Source organism: Macaca nemestrina, unplaced genomic scaffold (genome assembly GCF_043159975.1).
Source record: "Macaca nemestrina isolate mMacNem1 unplaced genomic scaffold, mMacNem.hap1 Scaffold_114, whole genome shotgun sequence".
Taxonomy (NCBI): Eukaryota; Metazoa; Chordata; class Mammalia; order Primates; family Cercopithecidae; genus Macaca; species Macaca nemestrina.
This window is the reverse complement of record NW_027257597.1, coordinates 72,021-96,860: the sequence shown is the minus strand read 5'-3', so window position 1 is coordinate 96,860 and position 24,840 is coordinate 72,021. Positions and strand designations below refer to the sequence as shown.

General features: G+C 35.8%; 1 protein-coding gene across 3 annotated transcripts in view; it reads left to right on the top strand.

Moving 5' to 3' along the window:
* Window positions 1-24,840, top strand: part of LOC139361239 (lysine-specific demethylase PHF2-like) — a 65,289-nt gene that overhangs the window by 33,503 nt on the left and 6,946 nt on the right. For 2 of the 3 annotated variants that reach the window (XM_071089818.1, XM_071089815.1), the window contains one exon: window positions 10,293-11,225. The exons of the other annotated variant lie outside the window; for it this stretch is intronic. The gene's annotated coding sequence lies outside the window, so the exon portion shown is untranslated. Of the gene's footprint in view, window positions 1-10,292; window positions 11,226-24,840 lie in introns of those variants that run through there. 3 annotated transcript variants of the gene reach the window in all.

The window sequence follows — 24,840 nt, the reverse complement described above, 5'->3', positions numbered from 1 at the left end:
AAGACACATGCACACGTATGTTTATTGCAGCACTATTCACAATAGCAAAGACTTGGAATCAACCCAAATGTCCATCAGTGACAGACTGGATTAAGAAAATGTGGCATACACACCATGGAATACTATGCAGTCATAAAAAGGATGAGTCTGTGTCCTTTGTAGGGACATGGATGCAGCTGGAAACCATCGTTCTCAGCATACTATCGCAAGAACAGAAAACCAAATACCACATGTTCTCACTCATAGGTAGGAATTGAACAATGAAATCACTTGGACACAGGAAGGGGATCATCACACACCGGGTCCTATTGTGGGGAGGTTGTAGAGGGGAGGGATAGCATTAGGAGATATACCTAATGTAAATGACGAGTTAATGGATGCAGCATACCAACTTGGCACATGTATACATATGTAACAAACCTGCACGTTGTGCACATGTATCCTAGAACTTAAAGTATAATTTAAAAAAGAAGATAATGCCTGTTAATTCCAGATAATAAATAAAATTGATCTTCTTGAGTGTTAAAAAAAAAAACCTGTAACCTACCACACATTATGGCTCAAGTTGCACTACCTTAAACATGCTCAGAACATTTACAGTAGTCTATAGTTAGACAAAATCATGTAACACAAAGTCTACTTTAAAATGAAGTATTGAATATCTCGTGAGTTATTGACTACTGTACTGAAAATGAAAAACAGAATGGTCGTATGAGTACTCAAAGTATGATTTCTACTGAACTCATATCACTTTTGCACCATTGTAAAGTCAAAAAATTGTAAGTTGAACCATCATATATCAGGGACTATCTGTACATTACCCATGTCAATGGCAAATAAGACAAAACTAATTTATATTTGCTGTTGAAATGTATTTTTATTCACAAATCTCTCCATCTTGACAGTAGTCACCATTGAATCTCAAGTGCAGCATAAACTGAGAATGCATCTATAATTGTAGGTTGAATTTTGCATGAGCTACAGGAGGCAGCCAGGTGGGGATACCCACTGTTCTGGGGGCAGGAGACACTGGTTTTGATTTTTGCAGTGTTATTAAGATGAAATAGCTGAGGGATTTTTTTTTTTTCTTTTTGGAGCCCGGGTTGTGGGGGAGAGAAAGTGTAGGGTGGGAAAGAGATAAGAAGATGGGGGAAAGTGGATGGGGAGCTGATGATAACTTACATTTGTGAAATGAAATTGGAGTTTGATAAATAAAAAATACTGGATTTTATTCAACCAAAAAAAATGGTACCATGTAATAACATTCTAAGGTTTTTTTCATAGACATCTCTAATAGGAAATCTATATTCCTGTGATGTTCTAAGAGAGAATCGTTTTAACTCCTGATTATACCTGCCAATTGACAGAGTATGCTAGAACATTGCCCTAACTTCTGCAGTTGAGTGCACAGCTGGCTAAGGTGCTGGTGTTCAAGTGCAGAACTAATGATCAGCTAGAGGTTGTGAGATCTAGTGTTACCCTGTCTCTCAAATGCTGCAGACTTCTGTATGCTAAGCTTCTTATGTTATCTCTATTTTAAACGGATGGCTGAGTAAACATTTGGGTTTATGGTGTTTCAGGTGGCGCTTTTCTTCTCGTGATTTTCCTAATGTTTACTTCCTACTTTGTTTGATAAGTACTAATTAGTAAAACGTTTATATTCCACATTTTTATGGATTTCATGTTATACTTAAAAAAAGTCTGTCAGGATCATTGGCCATTATAACAGGATTCTTGAGGCCACAAATAATCTTCAACAGTAGAATGGCTGAATAGTTGAAAGGAGGAATCATTTTTTTGTTTTCATTTGAGATAACATTTTTAAAATTTGGTATTTGAATAATATGAAAATCACTAGTCAGAACTTTCCCATTTGGATGTTTTGATTTTGATCGGTAGTTTTCAGCCTTGACAATACATTGATGTCTCCTGGGGAATCATGCTTGATCCCAGTCCCCAGAGATTCTAGTTTAATTAGTCTTGTGTGTGGCCAGGTTATCTGGGTGTTTAAAAGCTTCTCAGGTAATCTAATCTGTGGTCAAGACTAAGAAAATTACTATAGGTAATTTTAGTTCTTAAATTTTGTTCTTAAATTTTGAACAGCTAGGTTAAACTGACCAGTTGGTTCAAACAACCTGTAAGCACATTTTAAATAGTAGAGCAAGTTGTTTTTCTCTGTTGACGAGCTGTGAGATAAAATTTAACTGATGGTCAATTCCAAAAAAAGCTATTTTGTAAAGTGACTAGTTCCTGAGAATTTATTATTCTCAGAACGTAATAACTAGTTTATCATGCAGAATATATTTTAGTTGATGAACTGCTCTTGAAAACAAGACAGAAGTAAATTCAACTGATTCTTGAACAATGTGAGGATTGGGGTGCCTGCTCCCCCCACAGTCGAAAATTCAAGTATAATTTCTGACTCCCCCAAAACCTGACTACTAATGACCCGCCTTTGACCAATAGCCTTACCAATAACATAGTCAAATAACACATATTTTTTATGTTATATGAATTATATATTGTATTTTTACAGTAAAGTAAGCTAGAGAAAAGAAAATGTAATTAAGAAAATCATAAGGAACATAAAATATATTTACTATTCACTAAGTAGTTGTGGATTATCATGAAGGCCTTCATCCTCACCATCTTTATACCAACTAGGCTGAGGAGGAGGAGGAAGAGAGACGGGTTGGCCTTATTGTCTCAGGGATGGCAGAGGCAGAAGAAAATCTGCATGTAAGTTAATGCAGTTCAAACCACTGTTGTTCAAGAGTCAGCTATAGATTTTAATGTTTTCAAGTGTGCTAAGAATATTTTATCAGCTTTTTGAGAAGAAGTTTCAATGGATTTTTTTTATTTTCATGAGATCAAAGTGTTATTTCATTTTTTCTCCTAATAAAGATATTTATATTCATCTTCTGTCTCAGAGACTATTTTCCTGAGAATTTTTACCCAAGTTTTAATCTTGATTCAAATTCAGCCATTGTCTAGTTAACTTCAAATTCTGTTTCCAAGGCTACACAGGTTTTTAAATCTTTGCTCTTGGTCAGTGGAAGTTGGTGAAGAAAATAGGATGACTTTAATTCTTTCTGCCACCTCTAGTGATAGAAATTGAATCCCTAGAAATTAGATTTCTATCCAACTAACTTTTCCTTGTTGCTGTGAAAAGTATCATCTTCAGTTGGTCATTCATCCTAGAATCCATTTTTTTTTTTTACAGATATTTGTATTCAAATTGATTGGTTTGGCTAGTATGGCTTAGATCTACTCTTAATGAGCAAAAGCAAATTTGAAAGCTTTGTATGAGGTTTAGAGGGATAGGAAGCATTCACCACCAGAAAATATTAAAACAAGGGGGCAATTTCTTAAATTGCAGCAAAGGACATGAAGGTTTGGCCAATAGGAAAGTGCTTTTATAGCAACCAACAGGCCAACAAAGTGTAAGGTAATTAGTCTATTGGTCTATAAAAGCTTAGATGAATTTTAACTGTGGCCACATCCCCAAATCCAGATTCTATGGTTCCCTTTTCCCTTAAATATTTAAAAGATTAAAAATTAACATGTAGTAACACATACATTTTGCCTTTTTATTTTTCTCCATTCCCTTCAGTCTAAAAATGTGTTAACCATAATCTATTCCTTCGAAAACAAATATTTATTAAGGCCCCTTACTGCATGACTCTAGGCTCTGGGAATTAATTAGGTACATCAGTGAATTCTGTTAATAAACTATTTTCTAGAGAATTTTTAAAGATATATTTATGGGCTACAAGTGCAGTTTTGCTACAGCAATATATTGCTTCGTGGTACATTTTTATATATAAAATATCAATGAAATTTCTCTTTACTTTTCAGTAGCCAAATTATATAAATATTTATGCATGTTACTTCTCACAACTATTTTTTTTCATCCCCAGTGTCTGCCTTTAATAATGTCCCTGTTGAAGTAGCACTCTTATTTGGACCTATTACACATGTTTCCATCTGCAGTCTACAGCCAGATTCGTCTTTCTGAAGCTTAGCTCCAGGGATCAGCTCTCTCCTACTCACACATGAGCTCTGGCTTCCCACCAACAGGAAAACTAAAGTCATGCTTTGGCTGCCTCACCAGTTGACTAAAATCTTCCACAACTGGAGCCCAACAACTCTTTCAAATTTACCTTCTCCTAATTCCCTGCACCCTGTACAGGCTGGTGTGTTGTATAGGTCCAAATACATTTAAGTCATCATGTTCTGACTAAGGAAAATAGAAAAACCAAAAGAAAAAAAAATGACTTTTTAAATAAACTTTTTGATTTAGATAAAAGAGTAAATTGTCTAGGCTAATATTTAATCAATGTGCTAAATTAGACAGTTCCATTTATTATCTTATATATAAATACAGTATTATATAATATGCTCATTTTCTCTAATTTCATATTCATAACAATTTTATTCAATATCTTCATCTATCTTTCAGATAAGTCACTCTTGTCACTGCTTTAGTTATTATTTCCACAGTTCACTTCAGTATCAGGTTTAGTATATTTATTTCTACCAAGTTGTTTGAGGTATGGCACATCTTTGGATCTCTTTGTGCTGCTGTTTCAGAAGTTTTATCCTAACGTCTAAGTACCTGTCTGCATATATTAGGGAAGATGGCCGTTTTATTTGCCCTGCGTGTGTATTTATGATTTCCATTTCTTTAAAAAAAAGCTTTTGTGTAACAAATGTAGCCCCTCATTATATAAAAGATTTTATAGTCACTGAATATAAGACTATAGCCTCTTTCTGAAAGATACATTTTTAGGAGGAGTAATTTTACATTAGGGCACTATATTAGTCCATTGTCATACTACTATGAAGAAATAGCCAAGACTGGGTAATTTATAAAGGAAAAAGATTTAATTGACTCGGTTCTGCATGGCTGGGGAGGCCTCAGGAAAGTTATAATCATAGCCAAAGGCAAAGGAGAAGCAGGCACCTTCTTCACAGGGTGGCAGGATGGATTGAGCGCTGAGGGTAGGGGGAAGAGCCCCTTATAAAACCATCAAATCCTGTGAGAACTCACTTGCTATCATGAGAACAGCATGGGGGAAGCAATGATTCAGTTACCTCCACGTAGTTTTTCCCTTGACGTGGGGATTATGGGGTTTATGGAGATTACAATTCAAGAAGAGATTTGGGTAGAGAAAGCCTAACCGTGTCAGGCCCTTAGGGTACTGCCCTTCTGATTTCCCAAGGAAGTTTCTGCTTCTGTGGCTTACTTCTTGTATCCCATTGTTAGCTATTGGTGCTCTACCTGTTCATTCATCCCTATAAAACTCAAATACCAACAATTTTCCTATGCTAATATTGTAGTTATTCATATAAACATCCTCTTCCTCTATCAAACCCCAGGGAGTTTGGGTAGGGAGAGGTAATGACTATACTTTATGGATTGTTTTAAAGCATGAATTTGAGAAAGATTTATTGAGCAAATAAATGGATGAATAAATGAGTATATTGGTAAAAACTAATTTATTGCTCATGATTTTTAGAAAAAGAGTCTAGGGAAAAAATATTGATGTGTCAAATATTACATACATTGCCGTATTCAATCATAGTAATCCAAGGAGGTGTTGCTACTGCCATCCTTGTTTTAAAGAGTAATTTGTCCTTAGTGAAATTACATAACTTTTCTGAGGTCACCAGCATGATAAAATCAATCCCAGATTTGCCTATCCCTAGAGTGCATGCTCTTTCTACTGGTCTTTGAGCCTTCATGGTTTCTTTCCCTTGAGTAATCCCCAAAACTCTTAAGGCTCAACATAATGTCTATAGCTTCAAAATTTCCTAGAGACTCCTTGTTTCACAGGTAAAGTAAGCTGTAGACCTGGTACAGATCTATTGATACAAAAACATGTACGATTTACTGTTACATATGAGCCGCCTAAAGAAACCCAGATGGATATTTCACAGCATCTAATTCTATTAAATGGATTGCAGAAGAGTTAGGGTATGACAGTTTTAGAGATGTTGCATTTTTATAAAAATAGAAGCCTTAGGACAAGAGAACTGCTATAATATGCCAAGTCTTTGGTGTATACTTCAGATGAAAGCAATTTATAATAAAATTTGAAAATACTTCTGAGAAAATGTCAAAAAATAGTCTTCTAAAGACTACTTCGTTCAGATACTAGCCTTTGAACATCTACCGTTAGTGTCTGGAGTTTCAGAAATATTATTGATGCCCCTTCTCCCCTGGCAGTAAATATCCATGAGATAATTTAATGGGGATGACCAGTGGATGAGTTTGCTGTTATCCTAGATGTAGCAACTGGAAGTTACACCAGATAATGATGTCCATTCTGCCTTGCCCAGCACAGTTCTGTAATGCACTCTCATTCTTCCCAAGTTTGAGAGTGGTGCTTGCACCTCTAAAGGCTTACTTCTCACAAGTGGCTGCCAAAACGAAAGATTTTTGCTGCTTTCATCAAACTAGTTACCTATCCTGGCCTGAGAATGAGTCCTTGCTGAGAAATGCCAGAGGCTTGTCAGTCCACAATGAGCTCACTTTTCTGGCTTACTGCATTTTTGTCTTTTGCTAAAATGCAAATGACCCTAAAAGAGGTCACTTTAAAATGTGTCTGCCAGTGATCTCTCTCAGCCAAGATTGCAAAATTTTATGCTTTGTGCCAACTCTAAAAGTGGCTATGGTTGTCAAGAGTGCTCCATTAGGAAGAATGATGGGGCCACACCTCAGCTCAACAGGAGAGATTAGAGTGATGGATTCGAGATGCCCACCTGGGCACAGGATGACTGGTGGTCTTGGTGGCCTATGTACCAGGCATTTATGGGTCCTGATTGAGTGAGTGAGGGAGGTGATCATACCTTTTCTAAAACCAGGGTGGAGGAGGAGAAAATGAGAAACTTGCTTCTAAAGGAAAAATATGGATACGTAGGGAGAAAGGAAAGCAAACCAGAGGCTCTAAAGACTAGCCTCCTACTTGCTGGCCTCCTCCATGTTGGCCTTGCTGAGTGCAGTCTTGCCCCTCAGCTCCTCCTCCTGGGGTTCTTTTTTACCGGCCAGAAAGCCTTGCAAAGCCACTGCTATGCAGCAAAGTACCACCATTTTCAGTAGTTCAGAGATTAACATTAGAGAGGAGGCTGATCTATTCTAAGCCATAAAACTTCTCAGATCTCATGCATTCAGAGTTGTGATTTTAGTATTTGGCAACTGGGAGGTTGCACAACATGAAAAGATGCGTGATAAATGAGGTTCTAATCTCAGTGATCCCCAGCACACACCATGGCCCACAAAGGTCCAAGGCCTACCTATTAGTAGCCCCATCTTCACTCCAACGGTGGCCACAGTGAACATGATTCCAAACATGGTAAGTGATATAAACATATTTGTGGAAATTTTGAATAGAATATTCCAACCCTGGATCACAGAGGCTAAGGTGACTTGTCTCCCAGGTGGCGGTACTGTCTCTTCATGGAGATATGAACACCTCTAGCCTTTCTCCTGGCTTCTCATTCTCAACTGCCCAATTCTCAGGATTCTCCAATTTCTCTTTGCCCAGTGGCCTTTAGCAAATGCCAATTAAGGGCAGACTGCCAAAATCTCTGTTTGGGAAACACCTACATTTCTTACCCTTCTCTTCTTTGCTCCCTTCCCCCACAAAAAAACAAAACAAACAAAAAACAAAACAAGAGAGGTGGGAGGGAGAAGACTCCTGCTGCAATTTCAGATGAACTTCCTTTTACTCTTTTTGCCATTAAGACAACCCATCCCATCACCACCGCCACAACCAGGGTAGATTTACAGGCTGTCACTTTCAGATTACCTCAACCTCTGGTGTGTGTGTGATTTCTTAGCACCTTTAAATGCCATGGAGTGATAGGCCCAGGCCTCCGTGTCAAGTGGGGTTCATGCCAGGGCCTGAGCCCATCAGTATAATTAGAGTCACTTTAACATACTTATACGTTAGTATAGATAAAGTTAAATTGGATGTTATTCAGATAATTATGCAGCACCCTTTTGAGAATTGGAGAGGACCTGGAAAGCAGGAAATTGAAAGCTGAAGCTCCTCTGGAGAAAATTCTGAATCATGTTTTTACATCTCTGCAGCTTCTCTGTTTGGAAGTTGTTTGCCTGCAGTCATCCCTGCCCAGCACTCAGCACATTTTCAATGAGCATGTGCTGAGCGGTACATGCCGAGTGCCAGGGTGGGGGGCACCGAGAGAATCTGCAGTTCTTTTTAGGGGTTCTGCCAAAGCCATTTTTAATTTATTTAACTTCTATGATTTGCTTCAAACATCAATCAAAAAATTAATTTTACTCCTTAAATGAAAACTTGAGCATTTTAAACTAAGAGTTTCTCCCTACAACCATTTTAATTTTATTAATTTTTGTTTTGCAGTAATATTTGCATAACATAAAATTTACCATTTTAGCCATTAAGTGAAAGAAGCCAGACACAGAAGGCCACATACAGTATGATTCCATTTATATGAGACATAAAAATCTTTTGGGGCAGAAAGTTGACTGGTGAGGGGTTGCCAGGGGCTGAGAGTGGGGAGAAATGGGGGAGAGATTGCTTTGAGGGGTGCAGAGTTGCCTTTTGGCATGATAAAAATGTTCTGGAGCTAGATAATGGTGATGGTACATGTGCTGTGACTGTGCCACATGCCACTGAATTCTACAGATTAAAATTTGTTTTCAAATTAGATTCACTCAGAATATAAATTTTAATTCATATGTGTAGACAAAGTCATTTCTACCAAGGGCCAAATGAATACCATATATATATACACATATATATATATGGAGATATTGGAGAGAGTAGTAAAAAGGTTAAAAGCACAGTTCAATTTGTTAGATTTGCCTAGAACGCAGGCTCTGCCACTCAGTGACCTGAGGGAAGGTAAACAACCTCAGTAGTCCTTCTCTGTAAAGTAGCAATAATCCTAATGCCTCCCTTGCAGGGTGGTTCTGGGATGTTTTGAGAGATTTTGTCTAAAATGTGCAGAACAGCTTGGCACTTAGTATGCATCCAATAAGCAACAGATGCTAATATAAAATGAAAGCATGGAAGGTTGGACACAGGGAGAGACATGAAGTCAGGCTGTGTAGCATGGCAAAGCAAATGCCCTGAGGAAGGAGGGTGAGTGTGGTGGAGGTGAGAGAAGTGAGTACCAGAATTAAAGGTTACAAGCATTTATAAATACAAGTTGAGATCTGCCCATACTAAGAAACAAGAAGTGTGCTGAACAGTATTTTGCCCTACATCTGAGGCATCACTCTGTGCTTTGGGAATGTTGATCAACTTAAGCTTTTCTCTCCATGAGAAGGAAAAGCAGCCTTCTCTGACCTGGTAAAGTTAATGGACTTCAGGTAAAGCAGAGGCCAGGTGAGAATGAAGTTGAGACAATATTACTTTTGCAGAATTTGTGTTCTGCCCAATATCTCACAATATATCTCACAGCCAGGTGAGAATGACTTTGCAAGGAGTAGAATTGGTGAAATTTTCCTGACACACTCTGGCATCTTGGCCCCTAAATGTCAAGTTCCAGGTCAGAACAGAAGCATGTTTACTCAAAAACAAGACCAGGGTGAGGCCTGGCTGCTCCAGCCACTTAGATGTTGAGCATCTGTGATGTGAAGGTCACAGTAGCTTAAAAATTAGTGAGGAAAGACATCCCTGTTGTGTATCAACAAGAATATAAAAGGAAAACAGCCCTTCTACTAAGTTCCTTCATTCCACTAAACCCAATTTTAAGATTGTGTGAAATGATTGCTTTCCCTAACAGAGGGTGAAAGTATTCGATATTCACAAAAGAAAACCGCATCCAGAGAAATGAATCTTTTTGTCATTTTACCGCTTGAATTTCTATAACTCAAAATTGTCTTTGGCGGATGAAACAGAGCTCTGTGAACTTAACTTTATCTGAGGAATTTTTTTCCCTTTGCAGTAAGAAGCCAAAACCACATCAAAAGCACAGCTCCCCAACAGAAGCCTCTAACCTTAGCCTACGATAGACACTTAGACATGTAACCTGAAAAAGAAATCCAAATGTAGACATCAACTTAACTGCTTTCTGTTTTGCAGCTCTCAGACTTCCAAGTTTTTTGAGGAATCTCATGATGTGATATATTGGGCAGAATACAAATGTTGCAAAAGTAATATTGCCTCAACGTCATTTGGACATGGAGTCAAGGATTAGGTCTGCCATTTTGTTTTCACATTGTTTGTGAGTGTGAGTGTTTTCTTTTTGGTTTTGCCAAGGGACCTCAAAACCCTTCTCTTCCTGTTTGGAACTAGGGGGAAGAAAATATGATGGAATTCCCACAGACTTGAGCAAATTTGATCTTCAGCAGCATAATGACAGTCCAGAGGAAAGTCCAATCAAGGCATTTACTGTAAATGACGAGTCTGACACTGCATTGTTACACACCATAGTAGTGCAAAGTCTTTATTCTTCCCATACTTCAACACTGAATTTTCTAGAGTTTACATTGGTTTAAAGATTTTCAAATAGGATTGCCTATTTTCATGAACACAGAATGGATTACCATTTCATAAATTCTCAATGAGTTTTTAACCTTTAAATATTGTATGTTGTTTTGTAGCTGGGGGATGATAGCACATCATGGGTTGCAGCTACCCTAATTGCTGAACTGGATGAAAGCTAGGTCATTTCTGAAGGGAATGTGTACTGAATGTTAGAGTGTACAGATGAAATAGGTGGTTAAATTGGAGAATGAGGTAGATGATTTGATTACTAAAACTGTTTTAACCAAAACGTAGCCATGTAGATATAGCATTAACTACACACAGTTGTAATTCAGCTTAATGATGACAAACTCTGCTTTTGTAATTTTAATTTTCTTATCTGAATATTTATAAATTATTTTTTCAAATTTAACTATCTGACCTCATTTAATACACATCAAACACTGATCCTGTTTGTAGAAAGTGTTGCTTTTATAAGGTTTCAATAATATCTAAAACAACACATTAAAAAGCTGAGACCATTTTATGAAGATAATTGTTTGTAATCATAGGTGTTGAAAGCAAAAAGGTGCCACTTGTGGTATTGATTTGTATTTATAACAAACAAACTGCTCAAGAGACTGCAGTGTTGGCTGTTCTAGATTTATTCACCTCTGAAGTCTCTTGCCCTTGCTTTGACAAAAACTGTTAATATCAGTTTTTCAGTGTTTTAGGGGTTGACAGCTGCTATCACTGACAGAAAAAAAGGGAATATTACCCCTCCACACCATCAGGCATACTAGGAAACATTGCCAGTTAACGATGACATAGAGTAGCTTTTAGGGAACATTTAGAACTCAAATAATATTAGAACAAACCACTGTAATTATCAAACACTGATATATAAATGATATGAGAGAAGGAAGAAAATGGAAATGTTAGAAATGTGACACAACGACCAGATTAAAGGATGTTTTCATTTATACTGTGACCTCTATTAACCATTTAACATCTAGGTAAGTCCTCCAACTAGCTGACTGTGTCATTTTAAAATAATGGTACCATAATTTTAAAATAAAAAAGTGAGTGAAAAGAGAATAGTTTATTTGAATAGTGTAATTGAGGAAACAATTCCCAGAGTTCTGCTTTGAAAAGTTCACTTTAGCTAAATCATCAAAGCCACCTTAGTAGTTGAAGAAAGGCTGCTTTGGAGATGAAACCATGACTAGGCCCTTTCTTGCCTATGTGACCCTGCACCAGGAATATAACTTCTCTGTGCCTCAGTTGTTTGACCCACGAAATGGAAGATAATGAAATTATGTCCCTCTAAAGTTAGACACTAATAAAAAATAGAAAATGCTTAATATTCACGACAAATCAAAAGTGCAATAAACATTATCCACAATTAGTATTATATTGCATATTCAGAGTTGGGAGCCTTAGGTCATTCAAGTTTTTCATTCATTACAGATTCAACAATTATCCATATATTTAATTGATGTCAATAATACTAGAGTTTTAGTACTCATGGCTTGAGTAAAATTGCTTTTCCAATAATACATGCCTGAAATAATATTTCAGTTACATCCAGTTCCCAAATATTTTAATCACTACATATTTCTTTCATTCATTTAAGCAAATCATATATGCTAAACATCTACCATTGGTTAGATATGGTGCTCACACTCAGAGGCACACTGTTGAATGAAATGTGATCCCTTCTGACTTTTACTTTACTTGAAAATTATGCCAGACAAACTCAAAGATTTGGGACGATTACTCCTTGGGAGGAAAGCCAGGTAAAAAGATATGAGTAAAAAAAAATGTGTATTCCATAAACTGCTATAGGTTTCAAAATTTGTACATGAAGTCTATGAACACTTCCTTAGGAGAGCATATTGCGTCTACCGGACAAACGGTTTTAACATGTTTAGTGCTTATAGGCAGAGAATAAAAGTAGGAGGTCAGAAGAAGTGAATTTGTGCCTTGTGCTACTACTAACTAGCCATTGACTTTAACAAGTCACCTAAGTCAGTTTCCACACTGCAGTGTAGAAAACAGACTCACAAACACCAACTGGTTTACCCTGTGAATGTATACAGTAGAGGTCCCAGAAAACTAGCTTGCAGAAAGATTCAGTTTCATATGCAAAGGGCTTTTATTTTTGAATTACAGTTATTTAAAATTGAGAGCTTTTACATAAAAATTTGGAGTTCTAGGTTCTCTTGAAAACTTATACACTCTGGTAACAAATACTTCAATCTTTCATGGCAATTTGCTGGAACTAAATGTTAAGTGCACTCTTTAGAAATGACATTCACTCATTGATTAAACAAATATGCCTTGAGTGTCCACTTAATTCATTTAACAAATAATTATTTAATATCTACTGTGTGCCAGGTACTACTCTCGGTGCTAAGTGTATGCTAGAAATGTAAAAAGTCTTTTTAAGTCCTTTCTCAAATCTACCTTCTCATTGAAACATTCCCCAGTGAGGATTCAACACTCTAATCCCAGAGTTCACAAATTACAGCTCTTGGCCCAGATCATGCCAACTGCCCATTTTCGCAAATAAAGTTTTACTGGTGCACAGCCATACCCATGCATTAATGTATTGTCTATAGCTGTCCTCACAATACAGCGTTGAGTAGTTGCAATAGAAATTGTATGGCCTGCAAAGCCTAAAACATTATCTGATTCTCTACAGAAAAGAACTGCTTACCCTTTTCCTGCTGGTTTTCTCAATCCAGTTTCTTCTCCCCAGTTTCTTCTTTTTTTCCATTGCCTGATTGCCTCTAACGTTCTATTTACTCTACATATTTATAGTTTGTCTGTTTTCTCTTTGGATTTCAATGTTAACACCATGAGGGCAAAGATCTTAATTTTGCTCACATATCTATCCCAAATATCTGGAATACTCAATGAATATCTGCAGAGTGATTGAATGAGGTTAGAGGAATTAGTATACAACATGCAACCAAGGAAGCCATGGTGAGGAGCTAATGTTTAATTCTGAATGTTACGGGCAGCTACAAGAGTATTTTAAACATGATATGATCCATGGCACCACAGTTTCATGACTTCCTACACTGCTTACCCTGGATTATATGGCGGGTCCATTTACCTGTATGCTTGGTCTGTGCTACATGTTAGTCCAGCAAATACTGCATGAATAAGAAATGATCATAGTAATGGAATCTCAAAAGACTAGCATTCAATCACTTCACCTCAGAAGATTCCCCTGTGGGCAGAGGCCCCAGGGAGAAATGGTTTTAATGCCAAGCTCTGCATAGTTCTTTAATAACAACATTAAACATCTAGCTCAATTATTTTGGGATAGAGAGATCTTACGGGAATTTTACAAGCTTATGTATTACATTTGTTATAATGCTTGTGAGTTTTCTTCTGTGAAATTTATGCAATGATGTTAGTGTAACCAAAGCGTGATAAAACTCACCTTATCAACTAATAATGCTGAGTACATAGTGTGCTACAAGTGGGTTTCAGGTGTGCTGGAATAGTGATTTCTCTTCACCATGGGGGTGACCAAAGCCAGTCAGTATCTTAGTCAGTCATGGCCTCATCCATTTACCCTCAGATATTATAGAATTACTGTCATTTTCTATGCATTCCATAAGATTAAGTTCCTGCAATGGGCAACGATCATAATTTATTAATGATATTTATTTTCCAAAAGACAAGAAAAATAATTAAATTTGTAGTTATTCATAAAAGCAGAAGGCCTATTAGAACAACTTGAAAAAGGTTTCCTGAGAATATTCCTATTTTAAATAATTTACAAACTAGGGAAAGCATATATAAACAACAAGAAACAATGCTATGGATGGGTGCAGAAAAGAGGGCTTCACTAATTGCATCTAGGGGATTAAAGCAGGGCTTAGGAGGAATAGGAATTTGAGATGCACATTGGAGAGTAAAGACTTTTTGACAAGGATAGAGGGCCAGGGCCTGATAATTGGCTGACAATATTGCCCCAAAGATTCAAGTGAATGTCCACATTCTTTGTGATAAGAACCAGGGTGAGGACATGTTAACATTCTTAGATTGATCTAGGGATGAGATACCAAACAGTTGTTTCATTGTTTTCATCAAACAGCGTGAAATGGTTTTTCACTAACACCTCATGTTCCATATTATTGTCAGTCTTCCTACCAAAGAGTTTTTATCCCATGTCCACCATGGAGCAGCCTCACCAGTCTCACTCCAGGAGGAGCTGTGGAAAGCAGTATATGCTGCTCAACTACCTAATTAAGAAAACCCTGCCTCAATTCACTTATAGGCAGAGACTGGGGAACTGGGGACTATTTAGTCACAGAGTATAGGAATTACACACACACACACACACACACACACAAATCAAAAAACAAAAAACTTCCTAGAATGTCACTTGGCCTTTTATGATTATTGTTAAAGCAAAATCAACAGTCAAATGATTGAACAATGTCAAACAACAAAATTGTGTGATTCAGAGATTCCCAAACTTCCTTGATCCACAAACCGTTTGTGTCTCAGTAATTGGCCAAAAACAATGTTTAACTATTCTGCTTATGAATAGTTAGGTCCAAACAATTTATGTCTTAAGAATTTAGTAGCCTTTAGGAAAAATATAGGCATAAATGAAAAAATATTTTTATTTTATTTTTAAATTACCGCAATTACCAAGTCATTAGGAGTCTGAGTCGATTTATGTTCCTTGAACTTTTCAAATTTTGGAATCTGTTTGGATGCTATCACCTTCATTTCCAATTTCATATTGATTTCTGTGCACTTTTTATCGGAGCAATAAATGAAAACCTAGGTTAACAAAGATGTGACATCATTGACAGAAATGTAGTGTGATGAAATATGAACTACTTCAAGCTAGTAGTTCATATCATGTCTGATGGAAGCTACATTTTGCTGTGTTTTTCTCATAAATTTAAAATCTGATCGATGTAATGTCAAAGAGATCTTTGATACAGAGCCAATGAGAGTTGTGTCTCTAAATGGCCAGCGTTTTAGATGTCAATGTCAATTTTTTCCCATGAGCTTATTTTTCATTTCAGAGATGAAAAACTGCATGAGTCTCATTTTGTTGTTTTGCTTCCCAAAACTGCAGCTTCAACTTATTTCTCAAATCTCCAAATCTCTCTCTGTCAAGAATTACTGATTTGCTGCATGTTTAAAAGCACGAAGGGCACAATCAAAGGGCTTTTCCATGAGTATGGCTACTCACCCGTCATAAATCTATTCTGTATAGATATAATTTTATGGGAAATTTCCTTACAATAGAGTATTATGCCCTCTTCTCACCAAGTTTTCTATTATCAGAGTCTTTACCCAAACACTGTTCATTGACACCTTTTTGACATAAACATATTGATAATTAACAAAAAAGTAACAAGGAAACATGCAGTTGGAACAATAGATAGAACATGGCAAGAAGTTGTAGAGAAATTGAAGAAATTAAAGGATGTAGAGACATCTTCAGCTGGTGATTATTATATCAGAGTTGGAAGGATCCAAGGCCATTGTCACAAAAAGCAATTTATAAAAGTTTTATTTGTGACTAATATTTCTGTGATTATATATATGTGTATGTGTGTATATATATATATAAACACAGGTGTGTGTGTGTATTTCTTCAGGGGAACTAAATTCAAGATTAACAAGAAAAGATCTAAGACCACTATGAGTTAATAAGTTCCATCTCACTACATTAGGCAAAAAATAATTATTCTTATTTTAAAGATATGGTTAGGTACTTTGGAAGATGATTTCCTCAGTAAATTGTAACAAATCAATTAGAATAGGCCTGAAACTACTTGGGTGATTAATCTTTTAACCAATAGACAGGCTGTGGCTCCCATCTTGTAGCCTAACCAAGATGAAAAATGACTGTGTGCCACATTGCAAACTAAGATCTTACAGATCTGGTCATAATGGCAAATGTGGACATATGGTCATGTTCCATGCAGGGCCATTGAAGAATTCTTTGTTATTGTTCCCATCTTTCATTTTAACAGAATAAGAGGGTAGTTCCTTTTAATGGCTCTGTACTGTATCTTACTTTGGACAGGATAACTAGACAGGTCGGACAATAAGGCGAATCACCTTTGGTAGATACTCAGTATGAAGTACTTACTCAGGCTGCTCAAAGTGCTGTCAATTAGAGAGAGAAGGGGGAAAGTTCTGAGCACATTAGAAAGCAGGTGAAGTTTCAAGTCCTCCTTTTTGTGTAATTGACACGAAGGAAAAGAAAAGCATTCACAGTCCTCATGAAGGCTGCAGGGCTTTCCCAGAACCATGAACCTCCATTTATGTTCCTTATTGCACAACAGGGGTTTCCATTCTCAGTTTCCTCTATGTGAATGATTCCAACAGGAGCTCTGTGATGCTACAGCCTTGATGGTCTACATAGTTAGTTTGATAATGTGGAGTAACTGCTTGAACTTTTTTTAATTTTGTAAGATGAATTTATCACACTTTATATTTTAAATAATGAATAGGAATGTTTTACACTGAAACTGGAGCAGCAAATAAACAGTAGCTTAAAACAAAGGTCAAATTCTATAAATTTATTTTTTACTCAAAAAACTATATTTTGTTGATTCAATTATTTAAACTGAAAATGACTTTAAGTATAAAATTTTAATTTATTGACTTTTCATATGCATTGTTATTTCAAATACAATGACAACACAACACCATCTTGCCTCATCCTAAGATTTGGAAAAGATTAAAAAAATAATAAGTACTAAATGTCATACAAATTCCTTTACTTATCAGATTTACCTTACAAACCAATCTTTTATCAATTATAGAAACACTAAATATATACATGGCATAATATTCACTACCATTGCTTAATCTGACATTAGATTATATATGCCAGTACCAATTTACTTAGTCCATCTCCTACAATGAATAAATTTATAATCAAATCTTAAAATTTTAATAATTATACCTATATAAAAATTGAAAAATAGGTCAACAGTAGTCACTTTTGAGGATACAACTTATTTCCGTAAGTTTCTAAGAACAGACCTTTCAGTTGAAGAAAAATGGCAAATATATGACTCTCTCTAAACAAAGTTAAACAAGCCTTTCATTGCAAATAGTTTGTAGAAATCCCAGCAGGGATATGCAGAATGCAGATACATGGTGCTGGATCAATTTGAATTCAACTCAAATACAGAATTGATTTTTCTCCCTGGCAGTTTTCTGAAATGTACATTATAGCTTTGTTTAGTTAAACCAGTCATGACACTTGTGCCTCTGAAATGCTAATATACCTGCAACACACCCTCTGAACGTGTTGACTTTACTTCTTTGGTGGAACAAATTTCTGTCCCTTTTATGCAGAAAACTAAGATGAGCAGATATTTGTGTAACGTATATGTTAATTAAAACACGCTGTTCCCTGGGGGCTGGGAGCAAAGAAAGTATTATGGCTATTTTAAGGAAGACATTCACTTGTGAAATACAGGAGCAATAGGGCAGGATAGTGGATTGCTAGATGCTGTAAAGTGACTTATAATAACGTACTTAAGAGAAAACCATGCTCTAAAAATAAATTTGGATGCCTTAATTTAATAGTAATATGGTTTCCATCTAATGTTGTGTCATGCTGATGGTCACCAAGACAGTAAAAATTACTTCACCTGGTTGTAGGCTGTCACAGCTCTACTCACTCAATGGTTGATAGGTTTACATTACCATAAATAATTAGCTTTTCCAGGTTAGCTGAAAACCGTCTTCAGACCCTATCACCATTCTACTCACTAGCAAACCATGGGCTTACAGATTAAGAGATAAAAAGCTAGCATGTCTCAATTGGTGCTATACTTTCATGCCAGAAGAATACACAGGCAAGCAGTGACTGTCTGATAGACAGTTGGTCAAAAACCCTCTGGACTCAGGCAGTGATCCCAGAACATACTCACTAGCTTCCTACTTATCTTTTGTTTGGTTAAAGATTCAGTTTCTCAATGTTGAGGTTATTTGTTTTGTTTTTAATTTATTGTCCATCTTGGTCCAAGAGTTGATATATGTCACCCAGATATCAATCAAACACTCTAGGCTGGAGTTGACAACAAACTAACTACTCTTTTTCACAGTGGTATGACCATACTGGTTCCCTCACAACCAGCATTCAGTTAGCCCACTCAAGTCTTTCTTTGATGAGTGAAGTTTCTAACAAGTGTATGTGTCTTAGAAAGAAAACACAGGTGATGCGGTGAAGTTTCAAAGTGACTCACAGTTTTATTTGCAGAGTACAAATGTCCAAGTCTTATCTTCAATGTGAGATGTAGTAGCTGACCACAAACACATGGAATATCTTGAGTAATTTCATCAGTTTTACATAGGTAAATGTGTATTGTCATAATTGCAGAAAATATACTTCTACCTGTATTTATTGATTTATTAACTTTAAAAAATAATAATTGATTTCAATATGAATCATGAGCATTGAGATTGCAAATAGTTTTTTCTTTCTAATTTTTTATATTTACATAATTTTAAATATCCTATCATTTATAATTTAAATTCAAAAATATATACAAACATCCATATATTCAATAATCTTTTGACTGCTTATTTTTTACAATAATAATATTAACATTTGTCTCTTTTCCCGTCACCCTTATGCCACAGGCATTTTTAATGACCAAATAAATATAGCACTCTACTAATCCAAGTAGCATATTGGAATATAAATTTCCTTCACTAGGCATCCAGTCTGAAAGACGCTGTCTTTTACGTAGTGCTTAAAAGTGTGCTCTTTTTCATTTTATTTCCTATCTGGGAACCATTTTTCTCATCCAATTTTCCCCCTTTTTGAGTGTCTAGTTGATTTTGCCCCTATATATTATTACTTGTTTTCATTATATTAATGTTTAACTTCATAAATATAGATTATATGCTATAAAGCCTTTTTTCTTGTTCTCCAGCTACCAAACTTCCAGTCTTTCATTGTCTTTCTCAGTCCAAACTGGTTATAGTTTAGATTTATTATATTACAGAGAGCTCATTCTGGGACTTGCCTTCATTGTTTAATTGGGTTGTTCCATTGCTTTTTAGATTCCATGGCTTTCTTTCTCATGGATTACCCCATTATTTTGCTGAAGAACATCCTAATGGTTTGAATCTTTCCATGTCCGAAGAAACCATATTCCACCTTTGTATGGTTTGATTCTAGGCTAAAAAAGGGGAGGGTGGGATTACATAAGAATAAAAAGTTATAAAACACTATAAAAATTATTAACTAGAATATATTAATAAAGCCTCAAATATGCAATAAAAAAATGAAGTACCATAAGAATTCACTGACATACTGGATTTTTAACATATCTCTTTAGTAAATGGTCACTTAGATAAAAGATAAAATTGTAAGTACAATTTTTAATCAGCATTGTAGCCACCAACTGAGGAATATACATTAACTTCATACATAGATAAAACAGTTGACAACAATTTTAAGTAAATTACAAAGATAACTGCAATGTCACATAAAGTTGGAAATTTTCAGAAAAAAAATTAAAGGCTAATTTGGTTGTTTGAAAATACTGAAAAGCAGATAATTTTCTGGAAATGTCGATCGAGATAAAAGTTACAAATAATATCTGGAATGTAAAAAAGGGACATATTGCATGGTAGAGAGAATGAAATGTAATAGGAATAACATGATGAGTTTTATGAAAATAAGATTAGCTTACATAAAATTTCTTCAGAGAAAAACTCAAAAGATGAACTGAATGGACTTCTTAATATTAAAGAAATTCAATGATAATAAAATACAGTTATATACAAGATATAATTGGTCCAAATGGCTTTGCTTATACATTCCAGCAAACACTCAAAAAGTAATTCTAAGGATTCACCAACTTTTACATAGAATTTGTAAAAGAGCCAGTACTTTCCAATGCATTGAATTGGGTTAGCATATCCTTGACATCACAACAAGTAAAGATTGTACAACTTATAAAAACATAAAAATTATTGGCCAGTTACACTCATGCAATTCTAATTGCATCTTTTTAGATGTAGTGTTTTTTAGAGAGCAAAGCATCACAGCCCTTGGCACCTAGTATACAGATAATGACTTGACAATTTTTTTCATTATTGCTACCAGCAAAATTAGTTAGAAGCAATTTGTCTTTCTATATTAGGAAAAACAGTATACCATTATGCCCTTGTCACTCATCAGCCCTCCCGTTCTCTGTCCATAATATATTCTAAAGGGAGCTTAATTTTCCTGATGGCCTACAAAGTATTTTGCTAGTTCATTTTATTGATGATATTTTCTTCATTGTGCCTAGTGAGTAGGAAGAAATACATGTGTACCCAAGAGAGGGTGATAATACCCATGAAACTCAGAGGCCTGCTACATTGGTGAAATTTCTGGACCCTCTGATCCGTGGTATGTTGGGATCTCTTTTATAAAGTAAAATTCAACCACTATATTTACCCCTGCCAATCAATTAAAAAAAATTAAAGGTGGTGATGCTCTAGATTTGGGGGTAATTATAACTTATTCAGCCTTACTGTGCCAAGGTGTTTACTAAGTTAATTGAACACCTCATGGTTTTGAGCAGGACTTGGGAGCAAAAAGTCTCTGCAGCAAGTTTAGGCTGCAGTGCAAGCTGCCCTGTCCCTTTAAACTTAGGACCCACAATCGTAACTGTTTTGGAAAGATCTGTAGTAGAGAGATGCTGAATAAAGCTTTTAGCAAGCCCCAATATAAGAACTGCAGTGCAGGCCCTGAGAGCTTTGGAGTTAAGCCATGTTCTCTTTCCCTCTTTCCCTGACAACTATATGCCGTCTGAAAAGCAGTCCCCGGTTTGCTACTGGGCTCTATGAATACATAACCATGTGACACCAAGTATCTACACAATAGAAACTACCTGTTATGTACTTGGTATTATGTAATTTACCAAATCATAAAATTGGAACATTTTCAGCAGCTGTTGCATTGTAAGATGGGAATAGCATGGAATCCAGCACTGGCAGGTGCCGAGTGCATGGGTAAACGGCACAAAGTGCTTTGGATTTCAGGGCCCACTCCCATGACTGCCTCTTACTCCACCACTTACAGCCTTGTGGAAAGTATTCTAAAACCAGTTAATGAAAAATGAAACAAGACCAACCTGGCTGGTAAATAAATCTGCACAATGTTCTGCCATGAGTTAAAATAAAGGAAAGATAAAGACAGCAGTGAATGGCTATCCTCCCAGTGGGTTGGTTGCTTACTTTACATGATTTAGAGACGACCAATGATAAAGACTGACACCAGCTTATAGCCAATGCTATATGCTGGCTGCTTATTCAGGGATGGAGAAAGAACAACACTGACAAACTGGTAACAACAAAGGCTGAGACTGAAGTAAGGTGATGAATACCTTGGTGCAGCATATAAAGATGATCATGTGCCACATGAACGTCCACCAGAGGGTATCCACAACCTAGGACCTTAAGAATTAAACAGACAAGATCCTTTCTCTGATGTCAATCAATCTCTTTCCCCCACCACTCTTCTCTTTGCTCAATGGAGCCATGTACAACAAGGCCCTAATGACATGTGTGGAGGTTATACAGAGCTCAACAAATGATCCCCATCATTGAGTACAAAACCTGCTAATAACAGACACACAAATAGAGCCCTAAATGGCACCATTTCCTAAGGAAACCAGCTAGCTACCTGATGGCTGATTGCAGACATACACAATCATACATGGAGTGAAATTGCTGGTTCATATGGTCAAAGTATTTTAACTTTATTGGAGATTACTTGGCAGTTTTGCAAGGAGGTAGTACAATTTTAGATTCTCACCCTAAGAGTTCCAGTTGCTCTACATTCTCATCATTCCTTGCTTTTCAGGTTTTTCATATATGAGCCTGTTTGGTATATGTAGTTGTTTTTATTTTAAAATCTGATTGTACATGCAATTTGCATTAGCCATGACAATTGAGAACCTTTTAATATGCTTATTGCTATATGGATATTTGATTTTCTAAGTGTCTGTCCAAATCTTTTGGTCATTTTTTAAAAGTGTGTTGCTTATTATTTTGTTATTGTTGATTTGTGGGGCTTATATGTTCTGGATACACATTCTTTGTCAGCTCTATGCTTTATGAATATTTTTTCTGAATCTGTGGATCATCTTTTTATTTCCTTAAGTTTATCTTTCTGTGAGCAAAATATCTTAATTTCAAACCTAATTTTTCAACTTTTTAAAATGGATAGGCCTTATTTGCCCTAAACAAACACTTGCTACACCAGGAAATTTGTGCATGTTTCCTTCTAAAAGCTTTAAAGTTTTTAGTTTTTGACATTTATGTTTACGTTGAATTAATTTTAGTATAAGAAATAATGTAGATGGTCAATGTTAACTGATTTTTTAAACCGTTTTTTACATTTTGATATATTTTTCCCCAGAAATATTTGTATTTTAAATTGAAGAACACTGCTTGGGCAACATAGTGAGACACTATCTCTACAAAAACTAGTTCTAGCTACTCAGGAGCCTAAGGAGGGAGAATCACTTAAGCCCAGGAGTTTAAGGTTATATTAAGCTATGATCATGTCCCTATACTCCAGCTTGGGCAATAGAGCAAAACCAGAGGGAGAGAGAGAGAGCAAGAGAGAGAGAAAGAGAGAGAGCGCTCCGTTATCCTATTGAACTGCATTGGTGCATTTGTCAAAATCAAGTCATTGTATACGCTCTTTAGGCCTATTGATATATTTGTCTGTGTACTAACACTCATTGGCTTAATTAATGTAGTTTTATTCTGCCTGGAAATATGGTAAGTCCTCCTTTTTTTTTTTAAGAATTGCCTTGACTCTTCTGCATTTTTTAATAAAATACGGAATAAACATTTTCAGTTCTAGAATTTAAAAACATGCTAGAATTTGAAATGATATGACTATGATGGCTATGAGTATATACATATCAGGACAAATGGCCTCTTAACATTTTGACTTCTAATTTACGACATTATTTCTCTATTTAGTTTTTTATTTCAATAATTTTCAATGTACAGGTCTTACACGTGGTTCTTTACGATTATTATTCAGTATTTTATGGTTTTGTGCTTTTTTAACCACTATTGTAAGTGGTATTATTTCCCCATTTTATTTTCCAATTTTGTTGTACTATACCAATATGATACCATTTGAAAATTCTCCTACAGGGCTCTGATTATCAATTTAAAAATTATTATTTCTTTTTCCTCTCTGTGCTTCAGTTTAGAGAATTTCAAATGACTTTATTTGAAGTCAATAACTTTTTTTTTCTGTGTCCATTCTACTTTAAGATAATCAGATTAATTGTTCACGTCCAACATTACAATTCTCAGTCCTAGAATTTTCTTTTTGTTTTCCTTTTCTCTGCTGAAATTCTTCATTTGTATACCAATTCATCCATTTTTTCTTCTAAATTACTTTAATTTTTTTCATCTACTGATTTCTGTATTTGTATCATCTATAGTTCTACTTCTTTTGACTTTTTAACTTTTTTTAAAATACTTTCATCTAATTGTATTGCCTTGAAAGTGTTTTGACAGCAGTAGCCCTCTCTCACCACTCCTATTCAACATAATATTGGAAGTTCTGGTCAGGGCAGTCAGGCAAGAGAAAGAAATAAAGGTATTCAAATAGAAAGAGAGCAAGTCAAATTGTCTCTTTGCAGATGACATGCTTGTGTGTTTAGAAAACCCCATCATCTCGGCCCCAAATCTCCTTGAGCCAATAAGGAACTTCAGCAAAGTCTCAGGATAAAAAAATCAATGTGCAAAAATCACAAGCATTCCTATACACCAGTAATAGACAGAGAGTCAAATCATGAGTGAACTCCCATTCACAATTACTACAAACAGAATAAAATACCGAGGAATACAACTTACAAGGAATGCAAAGGACCTCTTCAAGGAGAACTACAAACCACTGCTCAAGGGAATAAGAGAAGACACAAACAAATGGAAGAACATTCCATGCTCCTGGATAGGAAGAATCAATATCGTGAAAATGGCCAATTTATAGATTCAATGCTATCCTCAAGCTACCATTAACTTTCTTCACAGAATTAGGCTTTTTAATTTTTTTTATCAGGAATCACATTGTCTTAAAACTTTTCATGTCTTCTAGTTTTCTATTGTGTGCCACAATTTAAATACAAAATAGCAGCAGACACCCAAGCTGGTAAGTTCTTACAGAAAGAACGTGCTTTGTTCCTTTGTTATGGAGCTAGAGGGTTATGTCCTCAATTTAATCAGTAGTTTAGATGACTTGGGTTCTGTCCCTAGAAGCTTCCAAAATGAGATCAGGCCCCACCCTCCATCAGGGCTTAAGCAACGTCTCTTTATTTTCAACCTGCCT